Source organism: Gymnodraco acuticeps, unplaced genomic scaffold, assembly GCF_902827175.1.
Source record: "Gymnodraco acuticeps unplaced genomic scaffold, fGymAcu1.1, whole genome shotgun sequence".
Taxonomy (NCBI): Eukaryota; Metazoa; Chordata; class Actinopteri; order Perciformes; family Bathydraconidae; genus Gymnodraco; species Gymnodraco acuticeps.
Genome location: NW_022991885.1, coordinates 302,932 through 308,731, shown reverse-complemented (window position 1 = coordinate 308,731; position 5,800 = coordinate 302,932). Strand labels below are relative to the sequence as shown.

General features: G+C 42.7%; 1 long non-coding RNA gene across 1 annotated transcript; it reads left to right on the top strand.

Annotated features, from left to right (window-relative positions):
• Positions 1-427: 427 nt before the first annotated feature.
• Positions 428-2,102, top strand: LOC117535502. Its single transcript, XR_004567427.1, has 2 exons — positions 428-544; positions 1,679-2,102. It is a non-coding gene; the product is annotated as an uncharacterized LOC117535502 (long non-coding RNA).
• The last annotated feature ends 3,698 nt before the right edge of the window (positions 2,103-5,800 follow it).

Genomic DNA, 5,800 nt, shown 5'->3' with positions numbered 1-5,800 from the left:
ATACAGGCGATTACGTCACCTTTGCGCGTCCCCGCGAACAGGGCTTCAATCCACGGCAGGGCTTCAACCTACGGCATAACACCGGAATTCCCATCACTATCAGGCACTAGGAAGGATCACTTCTTCTTCAGGGCAGGCTACGCAGTACGCAGGCTAATGTCCCACAGTGGATGCCTCTCTGGTGGACTCCGGTACTCCACATTACTCCCGAGACGTTTTTAAAAAAAAAAAAAATGTCAGGCCCAATCCCAAACCACTCCCTCGACCCTCCCCCTCCATGACGGAGTGAACTCCGTCTGTAGGCACACTCACAGCTGAATGAAGTTCCCTCCATTAAGGGTTAAGGGTATAAATACAGCAGCAAGCTTTGGGACGGCCTCCCCTCTCTCCGCAGGAAACGGAAACGGACGTCATGGTGTCCAACCCACATCTGTCGGCTGCATTGACCTGCGTTGCTATCCGTCGCCTGTTAGCGGGTGCAATGGCAAGATCCAACAGAAGGCGCAGAAGGTTGAGGCGCATTTTAGCGATGTGCCAGTGGCAGGTAAACATTTCAATATTGCTAATACAACAATTATCTTCACTTTATTTCTTATATAGTAGCCTATGAACTTTGTATGTGTAATACAAATAGATATTTAGATATATTGTGATATACATTCATTTATTCTTTCCTTACAAGCTATACGTGTATATCTGTATAGTGTCTGTAGAATTCCAACACAGAGAAATGTTGTCAGTAGTTTATAGAATAAAAAAGGAAAGGTTAATTTGACTTGGTCTCAGAATTGTTTACAGAGCTGTGTGTGTGTGTGTGTGTGTTTGTGTTGGAGTATAGTTATTGAACAATACTGTGTCCTGTGTTTGTCTTTTACAGGGGGGCAAAGGTCTTTACATGCAGCTCAATGCTACTGCCCCAATTCTCGCCGTGTATGCCAACCCTGAAGCCTGTCTAAAGAAGGACTTTAGAGTTAAGCGATCTAGTGTGGTGTATTTAGTACAGATGCTTTCCTCCCCAAAGGACCACGGATGGGGACAAGACATCGAGGTGCTTGTTCTCCTCTACAGCTTGGCCCATGGACTATCGCTCTCTGTGGTGGGTTCAGCATTCGGGATTCCCAAATCGACGGTCCACAGGATCATCAAACACGTCACCGGGAAGATAAAGGCCAACCTGAAGACCCTCATTTCCCTGCCAACCGCAGATGAGCTGCCAGAGATTGCAGATGGCTTCTGTCAGCTTGCAAAGAGTCCTGCATTTCACCGTGCTGCTGGTGCGATTGATGGATGCCATATTCGCATCAAACCTCCAGGAAACGAGTAGCACAAGGAGTACATCAATTACAAGCTGTTTCCTTCCATCCAGATGCAGGCCATCTGTGACTCAACTGGGAGATTCCTGGATGTCTTCATCGGCTATCCAGGCTCCGTTCATGATGCCAGAGTACTGCGAAACAGCCCCATCTTCTGCCAGGCACTGTTTCCCCCAGCTGGTTGGTTCCTCCTTGGGGACGGTGGTTATCCCTGCCTGGAAAAACCAGTGGGATTACACTACACTACAAGGTCCCTCGCGGCCAGGTGCAGGCCAGATTCAACAGGCATCATGCCAGGGCTCGGTCTGTGGTGGAAAGAGCATTTGGAAGGATGAAGGCTCGCTGGAGGGCCACCCTTTTCAAAGCGCTGGAGGTCAGTCCAAGCTTTGCCCCTGACATCATTGCATGTTGTGCATTTCTGCACAATCTGTGCATAGACATGAACGATGTCCTTGAGGATGCTGAAGCCTTCCCACCTGAAGATGGGGACCAGAGTCCTCCCCCTGCCGCAGCATGTGGACAGGAAAGTCCTGGACACCACCTAAGGAACAGGATTGCTGCACAACTCTCTGCTCCTGTCCAAATGGCACCACACCTGAGAGAGCACGATTACTGTTATTATTGTTTTTTTGTGTTTTCTTTTGGCAAAACGTGGTTGTCTGTTAACTTGTGTTTTTGAAATGATGTGCACACATACCTGATTTAATTTTGTTTGTTTTAGTGAGCTCCACTTCTCACTTTAGAGAAAAGAGGTGAAATAAAATAAACCTGTGCACCGTTGATTTCAAACTTGGTTTTCCTGAATTGTCTTTCTGCATAATCCCAAATTGGAGACAAATGTCCTTACCTCTTGGATCATTCAATCACGAGCACAGAGCAAAGGTTCAGAAAATGAACACAGGTCTTCTAATACAATCACTTTTGTTTTTGAGTGAAACTCTGCAAATGGTTTGACATGAGCAATTAAGACCGTAAATGGCATGTATATTTTAATGCCTTATACCTATGAAGCGCACAGACATATCTTTATTTAAAATGCTGATATTCAGGGTTAATCTTCAGACTTTGAAAAAAACACTTTAGTTCCGTGCACAACATTACTTTGTGCAAAACTTTTCCTTCTACATTATGAAACCCACACAGAACAATGTAGCCATCTAACAATCAAGCAAAGGCAATGTCACCTTCATCACCCGTCTACCTGTATTTACTATGTCCCATACAATATTGAAGACATGAAGGACAGTACGTTAAATTAGGTTTATTGTCTTCCAAATAAATAATACAAGCGAACAAAAACAAGTCTTTTAAGTAACATCAATAATCAACATAGAAATGGCCAATGGTGGGGGGGAAAAAATAAATCACATTTTGTCGACCATTTTTTCGAACAGGGTTATAAATGTATCTGAGTGCTGCATTATTTCTCTGTGGCATTCGTCCTCTTTTTCTGCCTCGCGTTCTAGGCACTCCAGCACTCCCATAGCACCTTTTCTTTTTTTGGGGGGGGGCTGCTGGGTGGTTCCAGCCTCAGACAGTGATGAGGGTGGTGAGGGGTCTGGATCATCAGCCACATTTGGGGGGGGGGAAGGAAGAGGAGCAGGAAGCAGCCTCCGGATCAAAGAGGATTGTGGGGTTTGCCAAGGCTGAGGCAACAAGGACAGGAGGACTAATTGAAGGCCTTGCACCTATGGCCTCATCCATGGCCATGAAGAAGGGCCATGTTGCAGGGGTTTCTTCCCCCTGATCAGTCCCTGTTCCAGTCCTTGGCCTTTTAAGTTCCTATTGCAAACAAATGCATGTTAGAAATCTTTGTTCAGCTTTTTCAAAAACAAACATGTTTTACAATAACAATACACCTTGTATTTCTGTTTTAGGTTCTCCCATTTCTTGGAGGCCTGTTTGTGAGACACATGTTGACTGTAGGGGGCGGTTTGGGAATGGGCCTTATTTTTTATTTTTTTTAAGTGAAACATCCGGGGCTTTTCAGAAAACATCCGGGGCTTGAGCCCAAGTAGCCACCCCCTAGCGCCGCCACTGAACCCAAACTAACTACAACCAATAAATGTAAAGAATCTGTTGGAAGTGTCTGGCTATAAATAAGGTAAAATCCCCATCATAATGTTTAACCTGGTAGAGGGGGCTGCGGGGTTTTTTTTCACGAAACTGTCTCAGGGCTTCTTAATATTTAAAAACCTATTAATGTGTCATAGGCAAGGCAAGTTAATTTATATAGCACCTTTCAACACAAGGCAATTCAAAGTGCTTTACAAAAAACGAAAGACATTAAGAAAATGGCACTTAAAATCAGTCATTAAAAAGAAAAGATAATAAAATAAACATTAAAAGAAAAAGTACATGGATAAAAGTTACAGTGCAGTTTAAGATGTGAATAGTTCAATTAAAAGCAGCGGCAAAAAGAAAAGTCTTTAGTCTGGATTTAAAAGTAGTCGCAGTTGCAGCGGACCTGCAGTTTTCAGGGAGTTTGTTCCAGATATTTGGAGCATAATAACTGAACGCTGCTTCTCCATGTTTAGTTCTGACTCTGGGGACAGAAAGCTGACCAGTCCCTGAAGACCTCAGAGATCTGGATGGTTCATAATTCAGCAGGAGGTCAGAAATATATTTTGGGCCTAAAGCATTCAAAGCTTTATAAACCAGCAGCAATCATACCAGATTAACGGGAAGAAACTCAGCTAACTGACAATACGAACAATTTTTACCAAAACAAAACACAAGTCTCATAAGAAGCGTCTAAATTACCCCTGAGCGAACAAATGCTAACGTACTTGGCACAGAACTCAAGTTAAAAATACCCTTATTACTTATCGTAACTACACATACAAGATATCTGATTAAAGCTGAGGTTCCACAGATTCTATAGGTATTAGTATCATCACTGAGCGATCAGAACTCGCGACAGGGGAAGCAAACACAGACATCACAACACGTAGCATTACGGAGCAAACACGGGAGACCGTCTCACCTTAGCTGTTATTCTGATCAAAAGTCGTGTTCAATGGCATTAAAACGAGAATAACGCTTAAAATATTTTTATCCCTCTATTTTCCTCATTTTCTGTCCACACTGCTCAAACAGGGGTGCCATAAGGGGGTGAAAAGTTAGGACGATTAAGGGCCCTTGACTGACAGGGAAATTGTAGAACATTAAGAAAAAAAATGTAAGTAACCTTTCATCAATCATCAATAATTAACATTAATATAACATTATATTGATAACTCACTAAACTTACGATTCATTTAACTTATTTTTGTTCGAAAAGTTCATTATCCAAAGCCTCTGTACACCCCCCTCTATTTACATGTAATGGTTTGGTCCTGTCTCCAAACGCTGTGAGTGAGAGCATGTGAGGCAGGGATGCAAGTACTTACATGTGTACGATGTCTCAATGACTCACAAAGTCAGGCTTTCAAAAAAGAAAGGAGAGAAAGACAAGAGAGAGGGACTAAAGGGCGACAGTATGTCACCCAGTTTTGCTCTGATTTAGCACCACCATCAGGCCTTTTCATTTCCATTTCCGTTTTGTTGTCCATTTACACTTTAATACCCGCTTATTTTGTAGTTGGTATGTATATTTAATTAAAAAATCTGCTGCTTATGTTATTTTTTTTATAGCATTTTATAAATGATAATATTGGTGTTAATGTTCACTTTATTTTAATTTAAGAGGTCATGTATATTTAAGTTATATTTATTTTTGATTTATGAATGTTCCATTCAAATATGTTATTAAAAAGGCATGTACAGCACAAGATGACTATTGAGGTCTATTGTCAGGAATGTTAGTGTTATATCAAATAGTGAATTCTACTGCAGCAGAATGTTGCACGTCTGCACAGTGTTATATTTTCACCGCTCAGTAAATATTGTGCAGTTAGTATTGGACTACAAGATAGATGCAAGCCTGTGCAGGTAGAGTTATTTAAAGCATAAATGAGTCGGTTGGGTTCTGGAGGTGTGGTTGCAGCAATGTGCTTGGTTGGCGTGGCCTGGGCCTGGTGCTGGGGCCCAATGTGATATATTTTCATGGGGCCCAAAATCCCTGGCGGCGCCCCTGTGCTCAAATATTGACATGATTTTGTGTTACATATGGACACTCTTATCATACAAACACGTGCAAATGTATTTTTAAACTGTGCATCTGCGGTACGGTAAGGAACAAAAATGGGTTAAAAGATGCTAAATAAGCTCTGCAGAACTAATGGGAACTTCAGACTTGGGTAATGGCGGCGTGTGGCGCAGTGGGCTGTGCGTTGGTGTTCGGAACAGGGGGTCACAGGTTCAAACCCCACTACAGTCAGCATGTCGTTGTGTCCCTGGGCAAGACACTTCACCCCAAATTGCTCCTGTGGGGATTGCCCACAGTATTGAGTATGTAAGTCGCTTTGGATAAAAGCGACTTACAAGTAACATGTGATAATGTAATCATTATTTATGGGCAACCTCGGCTGCTGCTCTCAATGTTT